The sequence below is a fragment of the Rousettus aegyptiacus genome, unplaced genomic scaffold (genome assembly GCF_014176215.1).
Source record: "Rousettus aegyptiacus isolate mRouAeg1 unplaced genomic scaffold, mRouAeg1.p scaffold_m13_p_1, whole genome shotgun sequence".
NCBI classification, from domain to species: Eukaryota; Metazoa; Chordata; class Mammalia; order Chiroptera; family Pteropodidae; genus Rousettus; species Rousettus aegyptiacus.
Window position 1 is genome coordinate 159,304,750 of NW_023416284.1, and position 22,901 is coordinate 159,327,650.

Here is a 22,901-nt window from a genome sequence, read left to right on the forward strand (position 1 = left end):
TTGGGATGATCACTAAAGTTTCTTATAGATCAAAGTTTATAACTCCAAATGTCTGAAAGTTATTGAACGGAGAATGAATTTTGGGTTTCTTTAAATGACAGAACTAGAAAGAATGGAATTGCTCAGAGACTGTCTAGAATATATGAATTTTTCTAGCACTGCTCAAGAATAAAATAGAATGAAGAGAGTCACAAAATAAAAGAATATGTGAATGAATATATAAATCTCAAACTCATTCATTCCTTCAGCATTGAATACATCTACATTTTAGCAGTATTATGATATATTTTCTAATGGTAGAGTAGAAGCAAAGGTATACCCTGAATACAAGTTTGTGATACCATAAAATTCTAAAATTATACTGCATACCTTTTAACTATAATTTTTCAGTATATTTGAGGCAGTATCTTTCAAAGAACAAATTCTGAATTCTTTAAATACTAAAATATTTTTTTGATTTAAAATAGAGAGGTGGTTCAAACATATACATCATATAGGAGAGTGCTGGGCAGTCTATAAATATTTGGTAATTAAATAAATCAGGTTACAAAAAATAAAATAAAATAAAATAAAATAGATACATAATTTAACAGTGCTAATGAAAAATGTTTTAAAACATCTTTAATCAACTGAAAAAAAAAACTTCATGTTGACAGTATTTATTGGAATAATCTGTTCTCAAATATAAAAGTTTTAGATGACGAATTTATTTTTCTATCAAACTAAGATTATAGCAAAAAAACATTAAAATATTAATAGAAAGTCCATGTTGTAGAAACATTGTACTCCAAAAATTAAATGATCATTTCTATGGGAATGATATCCAGCCTTGATTTCTATTCTCGATCTCTTCATTTTAATATTCCAGTCTTTCATTCTGGCTACCTGTTAGATATCTCTTTGGGCAGCCCTTCAGTATCTCAACTTTATATGCTCATGTTGTCTGTCTGTGAAAATTATGGAAAGATGACCCTAAAGAACTTTTCAAAATGACAGCAATAAGCAGTCCTAGGTCTGCTGATTCAGAATAATCTGAAGGAGACATCAGCTCTCATGACGGCAGGAGTATGCCAGGGGGGACAAGTTTATCAACCTATTGCATCAACATATCTAAAGAAAGATTAAAAAGGTGATGTAGGAGAGGAGTGGACAAGGCAGGTAGAGAAGATTGAGTCATAGAAAATGGCAGTATTTATCCAAATGCCATCCTGGAAGCCAAAGGCTTTGCCGACTGGCCGTGGAGGTAGCTAGACCTCGTCATTGAGAGAAATATCCCAAGTCCAACGCATATAGCACCTCTTGTTTTTGCTGACAAAATCTTGTATAACGGCAGGGCTTTACATGTTGGTCTGCCCTGGAGATACTGTGCTAATCAAACAAACTCTTAAGACTTTCCATGACTGGTCCCTAATAACATATCAGTAAAATGGTTTCTAACAGACTTGACTTTACAGTGTATGAATTGACTATGCCTACCTGAATACTCCAGTCTTTGTGACAAGTCAAATACACAGAAGAAAAACATTAAAAAACAGAGATACATAGTGCTTCCATGATTTATCACAATGCAAACAGTTGAAGTAACCAGTTGCCTAGTTAAGAAATAGGACACTGCCAGTTCTGAAACCCCATACCCCTAACCTCTCAATCACCACCCTCTACTATATGAAACTATATGAAAATAGATGGCTTGCAGTTTTAAGAAAAGAAAATTGCCACCTAAGCATACAACCCCAAAATCATGATTCAATTTCACCTATTTTCTAAACTTCATATGAATATAGAGACCCACCATGTATCCTTTACTGCTTATATTTTTACTTATATTTTATGCTCACAAGATTCATTCATACTATTCAAATAAGTGCAGCTTATTCATTTTCATTGCTGTATAGTACTCCTTTATATGGATAGAACCCGATTTATACATTCTACTTTAAATAGTTAGAACTGTTCCCAGTTTTTATCTATTTAAATATGTGCTATGAAAATACTTGTATGTCTTTTGACACACTTGTGAACACACTTCAGTTGAGTATACACCCAAGAGTAGAACTGCTAAGTGATGGGTATGCATATCTTCAAATGTAGCCGATAATGAATGCCAACCAGTTCTTCAAAGGAGTTATACCTATACCCTCTCTCAGGAAGACAGAAGATTTCCAACTGTTCACATCACTGTCAAAACTTGGTATCAAATTTTAGCTTGTCTGTTGGGTAGAAAGCTTTTAAAATCATAAGGATTAAATTTTATCAAACAGATAATTTTTCTTTCTGTTAATGTGGTAAGTTGTAATACCTGAATTTTTAAATGTGAAACCAACATTACATTTCTAAAGTAAATCCATGTAATATAACATGTTGGTTGTTCATATAATCCTTTTTTACATATTACCAGATTTGGTGTGCTAGAATTTTATTAAGGACTTTTGCATCTAGTGTCATAAATATGAAATATATACTGTGGCAGGCAGAATAATGTTCTCCTTCCAAAGATGTCTATAACCTAATCCCTGAAATATGTTATATTACACAGTACAGAGAAATTAAAACTGCAGATGGAATTAAGATTGCTCATCAGCTGACCTTAAAATAGGGAGATACCCTCAATTATTTAAGTGAGCCTACCCAAACCACAGAGGTCCTTAAAAGCAGAGAACATAGCCTTATGAGCAGGTTAGAATAATGCACTATGATGAAGATTCAACTCTTGTTGTTGGCTTTGAAAATGGAGAAAGTGGCTGAGGCAGGAGTCAGGAATGCAGGCAGCCTCTAGAAGCTGGAAAAAAACATTCTCCTCTAGAGCTTCCAGAAAGGAAAGCAGCCTCCTAACCCACTGATTTTAACCCACTGAGACCTGTATTGGATTTCTAACCTATAAACATTAGATGATAAATTCATCTTGTTTTAAGCCACTAAGTTTAATATAATTTGTTATAGTGGCAATAGAAAACTATTACATGGGCTTACATGGCAATTCTACAAAGAAAGCAAATAATTATATAAATTTCTTACAATGACATTCTCAGTATTATATATTAAAATTATTTCAATCTCATAAAAAATTATTCTCTCCTTTTCTATTGTCTCAAATAGTTTAAAAAATACTCACTTTTTTTTTTCTTAAGTGTTTTATAGAATTCATCAATGAAGTGAACTTGGCCAAGGGTATTCTTCATATGAAGTCTTGTTCTTCATGTCCTTAATTTCTATGATTATCTTAATTTTTCTCTTTGTTTTTAGACTAGATCTTCTAGTCTTTTTCTGGTTTCTCATATTGGACACTTAGTTCATTGATATGCATACTTTCTCCTATTCTAATATATACATATCAAGCTATATTTTTCCTTCTACATAGAACTTAGGTTTAACTGCATCTTATAGATAATAACATGCCCTACTTTTATTATCATTCGGTGAAAAATATTATCCGATTTGAGATTAGATTGGAGAGTTATTTAGAAGTGTATTTATTTCCAACCATAAGGTACTTTTCTAGTTTTGTTATTGTTGTTGTTGTTGATTTCTAGCTCATGTAAATTGGATTAGAGAACATACTGAGTAGGATTTCAGTCCTTTGAAATTTGTTGAGGCTTATCATTGGCCCAGTATATAGTCAATTTTAATAAATGATTTGCATGTGCTGAAGTCTTTGAGCTCTACATACGCCCGTTAAATCAAGTTTGCTAATTATGCTGTTCGAATATTCTACATCTGTTTTTTTACATGTTTTCTTTACTGTTTTTTGTTCTTGTTTTTGTTTTTTAATCTTCCTACTTATTCTACTAGTTATTCAGACAGATATGTTGAAATCCCCAATAGTAGCTGTAGATTTGAACATTTCTCCTTGAAGTTCTGTAAATTTTCTGTAGCAGTTATTTCTTATTATAAATTAATAAACTGTCATTCTGATCTTTACTTCAGCCTTCCATAAGTATTATTTAAGTAAAGTGAATCAGTCTCTGAAAATATGATGGCCTCTACATAACACAAAGGGTCTCCAGGTCAGGGGTTTCAAACTTTGTGTCTTGAACCCCTTTGTCAGTCTAATGAGATCAGTGGGCATTGCCTTAGAAAATATAGTTATTAAAATGTTAAAAACAATTGTGATATTATAACAATTGTTTCTTAATTAGTATATTCAATAAAAAAAAATCTAATGTTGGTTCTTATAACCTCCATAATTTCAAACTAGTGAAAAGCACAAACAGCTTTTCAAGATATTTGCAACAACTGTTACGTGATATGAAAATGTCTGTGATATCTATTAGTGATGAAGTTGAACTTGTACTACTATTGGACTATGTCCAAGTTAAGAAGGAGTTTTTAACAGTAAATTCCAAGATCCCTTTAACATTTAAAATATTCCATTTTAATCAATTCATCTCTCATTTTGAGAAACTCATCTGGGGTTATATATTAATTACAGATTATCACAATAAATAAAGGGAATAAGGACCTATGCCATATTTACAAAGCAAATTTCAGTCACATTAAAAAATATTAAGTCAGATGAGACTTGTTGGACATTGAGGATCCTTAATTTTGGTCACTTTTCGGAAATTTTCAATACATAAAGGATCTATAACCTTATAAAGTGGGGTGAAAGTGTTCTAATGGGTCTCCAAGGCCCGCGGCAGCATTTCCCAGCGAGGGGTTGGGAAGAGGTCAACTCTGCAGTCAGTATATTTTAGGAAACAAGCCATGCCATTTCTAACCCTAGGAACATCAGAATTTACCTAGTAAAGTATGGCTCTAAGAAGTCCTACAATGGAAAATAAAACCTTGTTTTAACCGAACATTTCCCAAACTGATTTGGCTACCTAGGTCACCTTCCTCCCACTGCCAACTAAGAACATCTCGAACTAAGGTCACATTTTGGAAACATCAGCATTATCACCTCATAAAGCCCTTCATGATGGTCCCTCGCTGACTTCTAATATCAGCTCTACATTCCTCCACAGACACACCAGTCTGCCACCACAGCAAGTCCACTGCCACTTCCTGCAGACACCCTGGTGGCTGCAAAAGCCATGCCTTGGTACATGCTTTTTCCTCAGCATGAATAGTCAACTCTCCTTTGGCCTCCCTGGCTGGTGAATGCCTACCCGTCATTCACATTAGACTGAAACCTGCTTGCTCAGCTCTGCACAGCCAGGGAAGCCTGGGCAAACCTTCATCTAGACACTTCTGCATTCAAGACATTTCTGCAACAGAGAATAATTGTATGTCTTCTTGTGTGACTTCCTATACACAAGCCTAAGTGAGATCTCTGTGGTAAGACTTTTTCCTTTCAGGCTTTTACTGAAGTAGACAGATAGGAGACTCTTAACAAATATTGGTTCATTGAATGATAAATGAATAGTATATTATGATACAAGCTATTTTCATGGAGGGTAATCAAAATGAAATAGCTATTAGATTAAGGTACCCATATTCTTATTTCATCAACAGGTGAAATAAGAATTTTTACTAAAAGTATATTTCTGAATGACTTCAGGTCTCCCCATTTTTTATCCAGTGGAAAAGCAAATGGACTTAATACTATTGAGTTATACACTAAAAGATGGTTTAAAGCAATAAATTTTATATTAGCTATATTTTGCCACAATTTTTAAAATGTGATGGAATCGCGACGTATTTAGAAGCTTTTATTCTGATTATTGGGAGACAGGAGTGGAACACAGTAGTAGAGTAATACCTACATCTTTTTAACCAATTTCCTTGGCTGAACCAGTAATTTTTAAATATACTGAGCTGAAATTGACAACAAAATTTAGGGGGGGGGGAATTAAGAGGAAAAAATTATGAAAGCAAAAATACATGTTTTTATTACAAATTTAAAACACAAGGAACTCCTTAATTACAGAATATAAAGAAGCATTACTGTAAATGACATCCCCATTAGTACCACTTAAATTCCAAGGAACGGCTTATAGCTCATATGTGACTATAAAGTAAGTTAACTGGTTTTACAATAAAACATTCTAATACCACATAAGAACTGTCTACAAGAGCAATTTTTTATGTGGCTCATGAGCCTATTCCAAAAGATATCCCAGTAGAGGGGTTCCCAGCATACTTTGATCCATGAAAAAAACTTGTAATAACAGATCCCCAAGGCGTTCACTCCTCATAAATTTTCTTCAAAGGGGACAATATTTCTGGTTTGTTTTAGAATAATCTGTAGTAACTTTATAGGCAAGCTGCCTCTTTATCCTAGAACCTTAATCAAAATCTCTAGTATTTATAAAATATAATGAAAAATCGATTACATTTTAACTTGATCCACCATTCACATGATATAAATACACAGATCAGAACCATTCTGGTACTTTTATTTTTGTCAGCCTTAAAAATGAAACATTTTTAAATTGGCTTAACTAAGATTTTCTGAGTTACACTTATAAGTAAGGTAACATATAACTATGATGAAAAATGATCAATAAAGAAGAAATTAACATAGTTAATCACACAAAATGTGCCAACTCTAAAACAGAAAAGAAACTTTCTTAGAAAAAGTTACAGCATAGCAGGCCAGCAGCATTAATAACAACTTTCTAAAACAAACACAAAAGATTCTAGAAATTTTTCTGTTCATATCTTGCAGCTATTACTTTTCTTAATCAAATGTGAAAAAGATAAAGAAAAAAGTATTATCCATTAACTTTCATGATCTGGTAGAAGCCAATAAGCTTTCTGTCACCTTATTTTTATTGAAAGTAAGGCCCAAAGTTTCTGTACTTTTAATCTTTACTTTGTGATCTGCTATAGAGTACACTGTGTTAATAGATCTATTTTTTCCCCTTACTTGTTGTAGGTGAATAATCCAGGATAATAAATTAGAAGAAACCAGTTCATCTAGAAAGAGTGAGTACAGCCAAGTGGCCATCAGCTTCTTTTTTCTTTGCCCCACTGAGCAATAACTGAACATTTGAGCTCCGCGGTCACAAATAAAACATCATCGCCACTTCTGACTTCTGTTTCTTGCTTCTGACCCTTTTAAGAGAGGTAAACTTTGCAGGTACCTAAATAGCTAATGAAAGGAGTAAAAGTGAAATACATTTATCAGTTCTACATGACCTGCCATGCCCTTTCATTCACAAGGACATAACTGACCCCAAATGACTACAGTACCATATGCCATTATATTGCTGCTATTTGATCTACTATTAAAGGCCTAGCGTTTAGATCTTGACCCATGGACTCAAACAGGTCGTCCATCCTCCTCACTGGGAATTTCTTCGCCTAGTTCCATGACCCACTCTCTTTAGGATTCCAGACTTGAATTTCTGACTCTTCCCTCTGTTGACTTCTTGGGATTGACAGTGTGTGTGCTGAGTCCCAGCCCATCCCTCACAACTTAGCCAGCTTTCTCCGAACTTGACTTCTGACATGGTAGACTTATAAAACCAACCTGTCTATCTTCTAGCTGACCAATTCCAGACACTGGTTCCCCTGGCCTTCCATTTTAATTGTAGATAATCCGCAAAATAAAGGGTCTGAAGTTATTTTGCAGTAATTCTCAAAGCGATTTTGGGATGTAAGGGAAGAGTCAAAGACACATACTTGATAATAAGGACTCTGATTCAAGAAAAGACTACATCTTGTTAGGAAAATGTGAAACATGCAAGAGAGGCAACAGAATTATAATATATGATACATCAAATAAGGTGTATCATCAAAACATAAGTAAAGAGGAACTAGCAACAGAGTATTACATATTATTTTAAAAAACCCTGTATGTTATTGAAAGTATGCGAAGTGATAAAGATAGTGTAAATTTGGTCATTCGCCACAAATCTTATTTTCTTTATATAATCACAAATTTAAAAGGATCTCTGGATAATATACAGGGATGATGGGCGGGAAGACAGAACAGCATGCATAGTGTCCGCCATTTAGCAGAAATCAAACATGCTGGGAGAAGAGTTTTCCTAAGCATATGTAAAGCCACTGGCCAAAGGAGAATGTCTGACACTTGCAGGTGTCTGTCTAGGTTGGTGGAGCTCTTCTCTCACCATCCGATTAACATACGTTTACCAAGAATTTGTAAGCTGCTCCAATGTTAGGCCAGTTATCTTGATTAATTTAATTAAATATTATTCAAATTGATAAAATAAGTTCAAAAAGAACTTTCTATGAAAACTAAGCCTTGGGAATCCTTTATAAAAGCTATTGAATTGGGTGAGAGTGAGACAACTATAAAAAAACTAGAGGGATATTTATAAAAATCATGTCAGAAGAGGTGTTAAGCTCTAGAATTATAAGATTCTTATTTCTTATAAAACAATACACCTCAAAATACATTATATCCCTATGTTTCTATATGATTATATGAGCATGAAGAGAGATTTGGAAAGGTAAACTCCAGGTTGTAAATACTGGTTTCCTCTTTTTATATTACTTTGTTTTGAAAGCAAAGAGGTGAGGGAAAATATGTGACAAAAAAGTTGCAAATTAAACAACATATGTAAAGAGAATCATAAAAGAATGGTCATTAAAATATTAATAGTGGTTATCTGGAGCAATTTTAACTTTCTTTCACATATTTTATTATGTTTGAATATTTTAAAGTAAGCATTAGTCTAAATAATCATAAGAAAAATAAAGCTATTTTCTATTGTGGCCTTTTTTTTTTTTTTTTTTTTTTTTTTTTACTATTATTGAAAGAGAAAAGAAAGTCCATGAGACTAATTTTAGGGGGGGGGGGGGAAATCGACGACGAGACAGTGTATGAAAATAACTTTTGATCCTTGCTGACCTACTCTTGCAAAAGAAGGGAGAGACTGAGGTAAACCACCTCTGCCCTCCAACTCCCATAACCTAAAATTCCATCCTTCAGGGAACCACGGGGCCTGTTTCAAATCTCTTACTCTCTCAGTTGGCAATACTTGGCCTTAGTTCTATACCTTCATGTTCATCTTTATCTGAACTGTTTTAATAGAAAATAAACATTGGCTTTTATACATCTGTAGCCCATAGACCTACTTATAATTCCAAGTCAGCTTGCTTTTTTGGTGGATTTTCAGTATTAAACTCTGGGCCATTCAAGCATGTTACAGTTTATTTGTAAGAGCAATATATTAGCCATTGGGCTTCCCAATAGGATGCAACTGATTAGAAGATGTTAATTGCAAAGGTTAGGTGATTTTAAGTCCCAATGATATATTCCAAAGTATATAAGGGGAAAAATCCTAAGGAAATCTTGACTTTTTAAAATTTCACTTAAAAGAAAAAAATGTAATGGGGAACACATTCTAAAAGAAAAGTTATAACTGCTACCATGCAAACTAATATTTCAGTAAGATCTGGGACCTAAGAGAAGAATCCATTTCTTACTATGTTCTGGTAGCCCTTTGAAGATCTCGAGAAGCAAGCATTCACGTATTCTTAAATACTTTTTCCAACATACTTTCAAAAAGGAAAAAAAAAAAGGCCACCCTCCTCATAGTCTATTCTTTCTTCTCTACTAATTCAATTATTTATTAGAAGGGATAAACAGCAGTTACTATTTACATACATTGTGTGTGTCAGGTATTTTACCTGATGTCAACTCATATGTAGGGGCAATTCAGGCTCACGGAAGTTTCTAAATTTGTCTGTGTTTCAATACAGATGTTGTGGTAAAACTAGAATTCAGACATATCCAGACCCTCTGGATTACAGGTACAGTGTGTCCAAGACAGGGAAACGAACCTTCCAATCCTCTGTTTTTCCTAATCCTCCATTAATGGAAATGTACTTTAGGACTAGATTCTGTAAGATTAGGTTTACTTTGCAAGGGTTTCCTCATCTTGGTTGTGATCTAGAATTGTTTGTCTCTAAATTTCCCCAGCATGATTTAAGAAATAAAAGTATTCTTCAACCACTACAGACTGACAAAATTTTCCAGGTCCACTGCAAAAACACATTCATCCACTCCAAGTTAAAAGGATCATGACTGAGAAGAAACCTTTCTGAAGTGGCGCTTTAGTTCATAGCAGACTGTAAAGGAAGCTGTTTCATTAAAAGGCTCCAGGCGGTAAAAATTGAAGTGCATTTCTTCGCTGTTGCCCTCGGCTTATGCAAAAGTCCTGACAGACACTGATCCAGCCTGTCTCACTTCATGGCTGCCCTCATCCTGTCTTAATAATTCATTTGGTTTTACTTTCACTTACACACACACACACACACACACACACACACCCCACAAATGTAGCACCAGAAGTTGTTATTACTATATTTAATATTAATGTCAAGAGCATGTAGTCTAAGGCCATCAAAAAATGCAATTATTTTTCACTGGGAAGAAAATATGGTTCATAATACACAACTTTTCTTCTGAAACCAATAATTATTCAGATACTGTACACTCTGTAATGCACAAAACCAGAACTGTGAGTCTCATTGTGTCAAAAGTAGAAATTAAAAAAAAAAAAAAATCTACTAATTCAGCAGAATTACACAGTTTACAAATTATCTGCTTCTTATTTTTCTTCTCTATATCCAATTACTGAAAAGACAAGCAATGTGGTGTGGAGGCAGAATTATGAACTTGGGCATCAGGGGTCCTGGCTTCTAGTTCTGGCTCTGACACTAACCTATCATGTGACCATGGCAAGTGCCTTAACGTCTTTGATCTGTGTCCTTACATGTGGAAGGGAAGAAAAATGAACAAATAACTTCTAAGACCTCATCCAGTTCAATGTCCTCCAATTCTAGTTTCTACTTTGGAGCCCACTCATCCAGCTTCTGCCAATGCTTCCCTACTTTAAATTTATTTGGACTAAGTGTGAATTTTTGTTACCATTATCCAGCACCTCCATTAGATAAAAAGACCACCTTATTACAAGCCCGACCAAAGATCTGCCCTAATTTTTCCCAGTTTTATTGAGATATAATTTACATATAATTTTGTTTCAGTTTAAAGTATATGGCATAATAATTTGATATATGTATATATTGTGAAACGATTACCACAATAAGTTTAACATCCATCGTCTCACAAAGTTATGATTTTTTTCCTTGTGATCAGAACTTTCAAAATTTACTCTTTTCGCAACTTGCAAATATACAGTTCAGTATTGTCAACTACAGTCACCATGCTGCAAACATTGCATCCCTTTTGACCACCTTCACCCTTGGCAACCACCAATCTGTTGTTTCTTGTTTCTGGGTTTGTTTTGTTTTGTTTTTGTCTTTTTAAGATTTCACATATGAGATCATACTGATGCAATAAAAAAACAGAGAGAGAACCGAGGAGGCAAGGGAGATGGAGTACTACCAACTTCTGTGTGAAACAAAATTTGTGGTTATTTGATGCTGTTGTCAGAGGATGTTATTGAACTGTTCAGAATTGCAAATGAAGTTAGATATTAAGCAGATTCTATTTCACAATAATTAACAAGGATACAAAACTAAGCATGCTAAATCACATCAGAATTTTCCTTGGGCCCTTTTAGGCACGCTAGGAAGAATTCAAGTCACTTTCATTGCTTATCCTTTCTCTATACTCCTAAAGGGGGAGGAGGGCCGTAGGAAGAGCGTTAGTCATCTGCAATTAATTACTCACTGAATTTTCTAAGCCATGATCCTCTTTCCTTTTGAGCTTTCATCTAAGTATCTCTAAGAATTTTTTAATATTAATTATTAGAACACTGTCCTGAAATAATTTTTGGCTGTGATTAAAATTGCATGACCTATTTTACAATACTCTCTTCAGGTGTGGAAGCTAAAAAAATCCTAGAAGGTTAGAGTTTGGGCAGATGTTAAGGATAATCAACCCCACCCTCACATTTTACAGATGAGGTTCTGAGACCAAGAGGTTAAGAGACTTGCTCGATTTTAGTCATGAAGCAGACTTAGCATACAATGAGCCACATCCTGTACTCTAAGGTCTCACTCGAGTTTGTACTGAAATAACATATTTCATAATATTCTCTTACTTATGCACCTCCTAATTTACTAGCATTTACTAAAAATTAATTTATAGATAACTTTCTTAGAGACAAGGCCAGCATGTAGGTGAGCATGCCTGCTTCCATATAACGGATGATCTGACGGCCTATACAAAACATGTTTTTCTTCCTAAAATTTTCAATACTTGTGTTACCCTCTCAAAATTATGGTAATCAAAATTATGTTAATTAGTTCTTCATGATGAACTGCATACAATTCTGGAGATGAATGAGATGGATTGTATTTAAGTCCAGGAAAGCAGCTCCTAAACATTAAAAAGTCCACTTTATCTGGCTATTAACATTAGAATCTGGGTTAGAGCATATGTTACCTGCAAAGGATCACACACTAACTGATGAAATAGATTCTTCTTCTTTAATGACCTAAAGTGCCCAAGTTTCTCTGGGGAACAGTGATCCACCAGGGTAAGAGGTAAGGACACTGAAGTATGAACGAGAAAGGAATAGGAGAACATCGAGAGGATATCTAAAGAATATTTTAATTAATTTACAATATGGCATAGGTCTGGCCCTCGAATACAACACTTTTCTCAAGGGAAGGTCACACTGACATGGTTCAAAGTTGGGCATTAAAAATCAGATAGATCTGGCTCCTTCACTCAGCAGCCACTGATCGTGGGCTTGTCACTTTGGCTCCTTAAGCCTATTTTCTCATCCATAAAGTGGAGCTGACAACAGAAACATTCTCCCCCCACCACACACACACACATACACATACAGAACTGTTGGGAGAACTAAATGAGATAACACAAATAAACAGTAGCAAATGCTAGGCACATATTAAGTATTCAATAAATTAACGCTTACACTTGCTTCGAAACAATTGGCTCATCTTTACTCCAAGTGTTTACCTCTTAATGGTTCCTGTAGTTACAAAGTACAAAGACACTCATGAGGATTTCACTTAAGAATGTTATTTTTCTTCTCTCCTGGAAAGCTATTTTAAATATAGGCTAGCATGTCCCTTTCTAATTTTTTATTTGAAGGTACACAGCTTAAACTAATTGTTCTGTCCACCATTATTTTTTTAATTTCTTCAGAGGCATTCAGATAATTAGGAGAAATTGTTTTGACCTCAGTTATATTAGAGCACCTAATCTGAATACCACATTGTCTTTGCAGTTTCTTTCCTTCATTTTCTCCCTGTCATTCTATTCTGCCTCACTAGGCTTTATAACTCATCAAAGAGGACACAGATGATCAAAAGAGAATGGGGAAAATAATTATGGGTAATAGTTAAACATACATTTAGAGTTAAGAGAGCCCGAGGTCTGAAAGTTTCATGACCTAAAAACAAAGACGTCTAGAGAATAAATATGCACTTTTTTTGGTTATTTCCTTTTTGCCCTGCATAATGCCACAAGCCTGCATTTCTGATAACATTTTGTAATGTCCAAGAAAATCATAGAAATTCATTTGATAGAACTCATAGGAGTATTCCTTGACTCTCTCATCTTTTTCAGATTTTCAGTTGACTTTAATTTTGCTACAGTAAGGCTAGAGTTACGAAATAAAAATGATGCCAGGAAATCCATTTGGTTAACATTCTGCCAAAAATAAGAAATTGGCTTTCTACTCAGATTTATCAAAGTTTTACTCCAAATTGGAGATAAGGCAGAGTTTTATATTGGCAAAATATCAGGTCAGGTGGTGTTTCTTGCATTAGTTATAGGGAGTCTGAATCATCAATGATTCACTTCAGAAAATGAATTCTACTGCAAAATGAAATAGAGTTGCATGTATCCTATACATGTTCCCATTTCTTTTGTTCTCCTGCGCCATCTAGTGTCACTTAAGGGAATATTTAGCTAAATTCTCATCCTGGCTGGGAAAATGAAAGCTCTAGCCTAGTAAGAACAGATCATCCAGTGTACAGCCCTGCCCTCTTTATTCGTGTGAAGCTGACTTACTGCTTTCCGTAGCTGAAACAGATAATTTATGATAGATATGGAATTATATTTTATTTTGGGATGATAGAGGGCATTCTTCACAATATCCTATTGACTTACTTTACATCATCATCATCATTTATTATCAGTTTCAGTGGCACAGAACTGAAATATACACAATATTCATTATAGAAACTTAAATACTATTGATTTGGAGAAAGTTATATATATTTAACTCAGCTTCAGTTCCATTATCTGTAAAATGGGCATCATCATATCTATATCATCATCATACCTATCTCAGAGGTTTGTTATAGAGGGAAAAAAAAAAAAACGATGTGTGAAATCACTAACGAATTTATGATCCATGAAAGCCACTAATTAATGGCAGATATTTTTAATATTGTCTGAGTGTCCTTATAAAATGGAATTCCCAGAAGCCAACAATTGGCTAGATCAGCACTCATCCGGGCAAATCAGATATGGATTTTTACAATAACTGGAACATCTTTTTTTTTCTACTAGCAATTCTCCTCCCGTAGCATATGCCATATAGTGTGATGAGTAAGAGTGGTGGCTCTAGTGCTGACAGGTGGGGCTCAAACATCAGCTTCTCCGCTTACCAGACAAGTGACCTCAGACTTTCCACTTGACTTCCCTATAGTGAAGTTTCAACATCTTATAAAGAGGGATAATGATAATATCGACCTCACTGGTTTTTTGTAAGGATTAAATGTGTTGATATATGTACCAGGCACACAGCAAGTGTTATGTAATTTATCTGCAGCTTACATATTAGCTGTGATTTAAAGCAAAACGAAAGTCATTTACTTGGTACAAGCACTAATAAATAACACTGTTGTTGAACTACTGATATTTAACTAAACCTAAGTTTTCAAAAAAAGATTGCTACAATATTAATATTGATTTTCTTTATCATAAATAACTAGGAAAACATCTATGTTTTAGATGATTCTGATATATATTGTTTAAAAATGTCATCTTCTTGAAAGATCTTTTTGATAGAAGTATTTCTGTTTTAGTTTAATCAATAATAATTTTTCCTGATTTCTTTCTCTATGGCCCATACTGTGCCACGTGCTTATGGTTATTCCCAGGACAATGATTTGAGGGTGGAGGGAATGACTATTTCCCATACTTTACAGATTCTGGAGGAACTGAAGTCTTAGAGAAATTAAGTAATTTACTCGAGTTCACAGAGCTAGTATGTATGGGGTGGGGGGAACCAACCAGGATCCCAATCCAAGAATGTTTATAACCACTATGTAAAATAGCCTCTCCACTTATAATAATGATCCTATAAATACTTCAAAGTGAAATAATTCCCAGATCCTAAAGCAATTTGCTTCTCTGTTTTCTTTAGATATAAAATGAAAGTAATTGGATCAGATGTTCCAAGATACTGAAACTCTATAATTTAAAGCAAATATTTTTACTTCGTAAATCTGGTTTGTAAATCTAGAAATTTATTTAAAATTTAAAAATACATCTACTTGTAAATCTTCAGATGGATTCTCTAATTGGTGTCCAAAAAATTATAAGTCACCTATATCAGTGCAACAGAAGGTCAGATTTGATATTATCTAATTAAGAATTCACAAGGCATAATGACTACTATTCTTACATATATAACATATTAGCTCTGTATTTGGTCATATTAATGACACCCAAAATTTCTTTAAGCCTAGATGTTAAAAAATAATTATTATTATTATCCCACAGGGTATAACATCTCAATCAAAATATACAATGTATTAAATCTATAACAAAAATACACATCATAAAACTCACATGTTAATTCCACATATTCTTCTCTTATTCTATAATATTTAAGTATTTAATGTTTAAAATCTCTGTTTACTTATTAGCCAGTCCCAATTTCTTTATTTCAATAAAAATAAAACAAAGGAAAATCTTCCACAAGTCAAGCCGAATATGAGCAGAAGAAAACATCACCTGCCAGCATCGTTTTTATTTTCTTTAAGTCAGCCAAACATATTTAGAGTAAAAAGAAAGACAGTACTATTAGTGCCACCTTATATTCCTTAGCACTCAATTAACACACGTCTAACAACTAGAAAGGGGCTATTTGCTATTGTAGTACTGACATAATAGACAGTACTAAACCCAGTGGAAGCCCCCATAAATCATCCTATACAGCAAGCCTGTGGAGTGGCCTGGCCAAGAATGTGAATTTGGTAGTGGTTCCTAAGATAAGGGAACTGAGCTCTTGACAAATTAGCATGTTAGTGTAGTAATTACATTTAGCGTAGAAGGGAGGAAGAGGACATCCCACATCTTTGACCACCCATTATAATGTCCATAATCTTTCACATAACACTATTTTCATTCTCTGTGTGGCAATCATAACTGACATGTTTGTTAATTGTCTCTTTCCTCTTCAAAATTCAGGTTCCATGACATCAGGAATTAGCCTTCTCACTGCTATTTCCTACAGCCTAGAATAGTGCCTGACACGTTACAGGTTCTCAGAACATGGCCACTGAGTAATGAATGAAATCAGGGAAATGGTTTTAAAAAATGACTTCCTCTTTCTGGATAATCTTTATCTTCAATCCCTTGCTGTTAGTTGTTGTTCTTTCTACCTCTCCACCCACTAATAACCAATTTCCCTCTGCCTTGGTTAGCAAGTATGTCTTAATCTGAAAACGCTTCACAGACAAGGCCGGACAGTGATAGTTTGGTGTTGAGCTGTCAGTGGCCCGCTCCTGAGTTCTGAGGATGCTTCCCTTTGAAAGATACAATTTTCCTTCTGCACAGGAGACACTTTAGATGATTCCACCTTCTCCTCTTGAAACTTCTTTCTTAAGTGTTTCCCATAGACGACACTCTCATTCAGCAACACGAACTTTGTCTGTCTCCATCATGTCTGGAGTTACAAGGTTCTTAATGTGTTGAGAGACTTGTGTCTTACAAGCATCTTCATCTCTCATTATGAAATGCATATAATATGCCCCATTTTGAGTGTAAGATGCACTCCAATACCAAAGCCTTGCTTTCTAAATGGAAACCTAGGAATCATTTAGTACTGCAAGGGATGGACAAGCCTACATCCACAGCTCCCTACTTTCACCTGCCCTGTGCCCCAGATCCTTAGTAGTGTGGCAAGGCCCATGTCCAAACTGTACATGAAGGCACTAAGTCAACCATTGGGTCTTTCCATACCACACTTTCTTCTGATTACCTCCATTTGGGAGTAGACCTCATTATCTTGTGAAACCTGAGAAGAAGTCATCAGACTATAGCAGACTAGTGCTTTATGCTGCAGTATGGTTTGTAAGGCTAACCTTAACCTCACATTTAGGGAGTTAATGAGCATAAGTTGTACAGAGTATCAAATCCCTTCCAATGAAAGCATAAGCAACTGGAAAAATGGTAGCCCTATTGATATCACACAATATTATCCTGGACTAGGGTATGTTGTGTTAATTTTTAGCCTATCTATTTCTCATTGTTTCCCAAATTTCACTTGATGTCACCTGAAAGACGCCGTTTTCTTGACAACCTAGACAAATCAGAAATTCACAAGCACTGCTAGGTACAGACCTGCAGGGCTTTCAGAGCTTCATAGGAGAAGATCATATCCATGCACAGGCATACCAATACCTAAGAAGCATTTTAAATACATGGTTTCCTGACCTTTATTCTCAGGAAATTTTGATTCAGGGAGATCGAAATGAGGCCAGAGAGTCTATCTTCTTTAAAAGTTTATTCACTTCCACCACTTCTAACAAACCATTCAACCATCCATCTCACTATATCTGAAGTATATTCATTTTGAGAACCCACTGACTTAAACTGTTCTCCTATGAGCAATGGAAAAACACTTATAATTAAATTCATTTTGCTCTCTGAACAAGGAGAGAATTCATTCATTCATTCATTCATTCACTTACATGCACATCAGGCACCATGCTAAAAATCAGCAGGGAAAATAAAGATGAATAAGATATAGTTCCTGTGGGTGGGATGAACTACAATGCTATGGGGTCCAGTACAAAACAAAAATGCAGAGCTTCTTGTTCGAAAAGTATTAAGCAATTTAAGCCAGTGATGGCGGAGCATTAAGCCAAGCAAAGAGCCCATCTGAGTGTGGGATAAGCATACTCATTTTGGGAACTCACTGATCTAAATGACAATCCTATGGAATGAACAAAGAAACAGGAAGCCTTCCTTTTGCTCTCAAAACAAGAGCCCTCAGCTATGCTCACGACACTGTCCCTGCCTATTTATAAAGAAGGAGGAATGAAGTTCAAACGGGCAAAAGTGATGAGTTAATAAAAAAACAAAATTTATCATCATTAAAAGTCTGGTCAAGATGGCAGAGTGGGTAAACACTATGCTTGCCTCCTCCCATGACTGCATTAAAAATAACTAAATTATAGAACAATCAACCCAGAGAACCTTCTGAATACTCGTGAATATAACTCCTATAACTAAGAATATAAAGAGACTTCATCGAGACTGATGGGAGGGGCAGAGATGCAAAAATGGGCTAACCTCACACTCATGTGTGGTGGTTGAGCATTGGGGGGATATTTTGACTGCAAAGGCCCCCCTAGAAAAATAAGAGGTCCCAGTTCCACACAGGGGTCCTGACCTAGTGTTCCAGTGCCAGGAAGAAGAGTCCCCACAAAATCTGGCTGTAAAAATCAGTGAGAATCTCAACTGTACAGGTGAGATAGAAGGCAGCTGGAAACCCAGATATCCCCCAAAAGGCCCATGCACAGATTCACCCTTGCCCCTTATTAGCTGTGTGACTTTGTTCAGGTTTTATAAACTTTCGGCTTCCTCAGTGTTTCCACTGTAAAAGAGAGATTATGAAATATTGTTCAACATCACTCATCAGAGAAATGCAAATTAAAAACACAATGAGCTATCACTTCCTACCTGTCAGAATGGCTAGCATCAATAAATTAAAAAACACCAAGTGTTGGCGAGGATGTGGAGAAAAGGGCAACCTCATGCGTTGTTGGTGGGAATGCAAATTGATATAGCTACTATGGAAAACAGTTTGGAGGATCCTCAAAAAATTAAAAATAGAACTACCTTATGACTCAGTAATTGCACTTCTGGGAATTTACCTGAAGAAAACCAAAACACTAACTTGAAAAGATATATGCACCCCTATGTTCACTGCAGCACTATGTACAATAGCCAAGATATAGAAGCAACCTAAGTACCTATCGATAAATGATTGGATAAAGAAGAGGTGGTACATATATACAGAGGACTGTTGCTCAGCCATAAAAAGAATAATATCTTATATTTGCGATGACATGAATGGACCTAGAGGGTATTATGCTAAGTGAAATAAGTCAGATAGGAAAAAACAAATACGATATGATTTCACTTATATGTAGAATCTAAAGAATAAAATAAATGAACAAAATGAAAACAGACTCATAGATACAGAGAACAAATTGATGATTATCAGATGGGAGTGGGTGGGGAGTTGGGTGAAAGAGGTGAAGGAAGTAAGCGGTACGAATTGGTAGTTACAAAACATTCACAAAGATGTGAAGTACAGTATAGTAAATAGAGTCAAAATACTGTAATAACTAGGTATAGTGCCAGGTAGGAACTAGACGAATTGGGGGGATTTACGAAGTCATAAATTATATAAATGTCTAACCACTAGGCTGTATACCTGAAACTAACATAAAACAATATTGAATGTTAATTCTAATTAAAAAATAAAAATTCAAACCCATCGTTGACAAATAAAAAAAATATTATCATTGAGTCCTCACTTCAATCCATTCTTCTAGGCTGAATAACTAGTCCTTGTACTTCCAATGAGTATACTTATAATAATAACTATCACAGGATAACGAATTAGTACTCTCCATTATGTTGGTGTTTTCCTGGGTGCTACGGCCTTCTAAAAGCTATAAAATAAATCCTTAGGAATAAAAGCTTCTCTTTGTAGAGCTGACTGAGGCATAAATAAGCAAGCGATATACATGGATTTATGACAATATCTTCTAAATATCCTTTCTAATCTCCTAATGAAATGCAAAAAAAAAAAAAAGTATAAAAATTTTCACTCAAGACAGCCAGCTTGAAACTTGAATCAATCCAAACACACTTAAAAATGAGATCTTCCATGCTTTAGACATTATTCTGGTTAAGCCATTTATCAAACTCACATTCTGACATTGCATGTTAGTAATCATCACAATTCCATAATACAGAATTGTATAGTTTAAGAAGTCAATGGCTATTTTGTTGTATGGATTTGGGGATCTATAAACTCAAATCTTGGTATTTATTCTTATCCTTTTAAGGCCGAAGAGTTGTTTGGTTTTTTTTAAGTGTGCAGACCAAAAGCATAACCAAAATATTTGATCTTTATAAACATAGTACTTCAGAGTTCTTTGTATGGCCGACGATTGTCAAAGTTCCTACATTAGCTGCCAAAATGCCAAAGATTTGGTTCTTCTACACTTACTATTCATGATTGTCTTGCCTGATTTGTATTCTGACATAATACTCAGCTTCAGAACATTACAAATAGCAATCAAGAAAATTAAAATGAACACAGCGATATAGTATGCTGAAATGATGATGGAGAGGAAACAGGCCTCTAAACAAAAGCACATCCAGAGCAACAGGGTCTTATATTGTTGTCTTAAAAAAAAAAAAAAAAAAAAAAAAAAACCCTACAAAACCCTACATAGATATTAAGGGACATTTAGCACGCACAGAAAGAAGAACCAGAAAGAAGAACTCTCTCATGCCATTTCTAGCTATTTTTTGAAGTCATTTGTACATTTAAACTTGCTACCATTAAAGTATGACTACGTGGTGGAATGTGAGCTGTTCACTCTCCCCTTTAAAATAAAACCTCGCTCAATTTCAAGAAAAGTAGAAAGAAAAATCAAGTATAAAATTACAATTAATTTTACACGGTGAAAAAACAAAATTTACAAACTAATATTTATCAGATTTACTAAGAAAAAGAAAACAAATTTTGCTGAATTGAACACAGTATACTTTTTGGACTATTGTTTTATTGAAGTCCACTGTTAAATAAATGTAATATATATATAATAACATTTTGGCTTGTATTTTTTTTAAACTGAGAATGTAATGATATCTACATGTAATTAGTATTCGAAGTTATTAGTCAAAGCATCTTATAAGATATAAAGCCCGTATGATAGTTCTACAAACATGATGATTAAATAAGTATTCTTTACAATAATTCTTTAAAAAAATATAGACCATACAGACCTGGGGAATCTGACTTGGTAAGTCTAGGATAAGGACCAAGCAAGTTTTAGTTTTAAAATAAAAAATTTTAAACTCCTTAGGTGGTTCTAAGACAAAGCCAAGTGTTAGGGGAGAGAGAAGGAAGAATCAGCAGAGCACAGATTTTTAAAGCAGTGAAACGCTCTGTATGATACTATAACGGAGGATACGAGTAACTATACATTTGTCCAAACCCACAAAATGTACAACGCCAAGAGCGAACCCTAAGATAAACTATAGACTCTGGGTGATTATGATGTGTCAATGAAGATTCATCAGCTGTAACAAATGTACCCCTCTGGTGGAGGCTGTTGATAATGGGCATGCGAGACAGCAGGGGGTACATGAGAAACGTCTGTACCGTTCTCTCGATTTTGCTGTGAATCTGAAAGTGCTTTAAGAAAAGAAAGTCCATTTTAAAAACAAAACCAATATTCTCTATGCAGGGAATGAGAAAAAAGGTCTGATAGGACTATTAGTTGAGGGATCTTGGAATGTAAAAATAATACTGGTGAGACGTCTGATATTACATTGTTGTTCTAATCATGATGGTTTTATTCCAATAAGTCACACTATCTGGCCCATTCATTCATGGATCTCAGCTTCTGGTCTCAGGTTTAAGTGAGCCTACAGGGCTGAAGAAAGAAGGCTGGTACAAAGAGGAAACAAAATCTATAATAACAGTAGTAATATGACCCTTATCGTAGTCTCTCTCTTTGTAGGTGTCTTGTCTTTAGACTGTACATTCAAGGAGGGCAAGTCTATATTGTATTCATCCTTGTATCTTCCAGAACCAATGTAGTATCCAAGACATGGAAGGCACACAATAAATATTGTGTGATAACGTGAAATGAATAAATTATCATTGAGCAGCTACTGAAAAAAAAAAAAAGAAACAAGGTTTTAATACTGATAAAATTGTTCTGAGAATATAAAAGAAATGACAAACTCAGAAAAAGCTAATGTTAGGTCTGAATCTCCAGGAATGAACATGATTAGATTCAACTTGGAGAAGAAGGAGAAAGGTATTCCAGATAGAGAAAACGGCAGGTGCAGAGGTATAAAGTTCAAGATTAACACATTCGAGAAACAAAGTTAAGCATAGCTAGACCATGGGGTAAAATGGTGAGAAAGGGAAGGAGACAGAAAATGATGGCAAATTGTACCTTGTATGTCTGAGAATTTCAGAGATTATCTGGTGATGTGACATTGTATTGTATAACTTAAAAACCGCCATGATCAAACACTTAAAAAAAAAAAAAAAAAGTCCCAGTAGGTCACTCTGGTTACAGCAGAGGACCAAATAGGGGAGTATTGAAGGAGAATGCTTAACAGACCTGGTAGAAGATGGATAGAATTGATTGAACCCAAATAGTGTCCAGTAAAATGGATGGAAGAAAAAGATTTGAGAGGCATTTCTGAACTTGCATAGATATTCTTTCCCATCAGATGGGGGAAGAAAGAGCCAAAGAAGATTATCCCCTTTCTCACTGGGGAGACTTTAGAACAAGTAAGATTCTTACCTGAGTCAAGAAATACAACTGGATAAGCAAGCTTGAAATACAAAGATAAATCCCATTCTGTTGCAGATAGGTTGAATTTCAAATGTTTGGGGAAAGATAAAATGTAATCTCAAATGTTTATTTACTGGAGTAACATATGAAACCACTTGAAAATACAATACCAATAAACTACTGATATTTTTAATAACCAAGATATAAAACACCTGTAAAATGTAATGCATTTTGAAACC

The 22,901-nt window shown here is 34.8% G+C and overlaps 1 protein-coding gene across 1 annotated transcript in view; it reads right to left on the reverse strand.

Annotated features, from left to right (window-relative positions):
• The window catches only part of ARHGAP18 (Rho GTPase activating protein 18), a 156,402-nt gene that overhangs the window by 127,916 nt on the left and 5,585 nt on the right, over window positions 1-22,901 (reverse strand). The gene's annotated exons all lie outside the window — the stretch shown is intronic.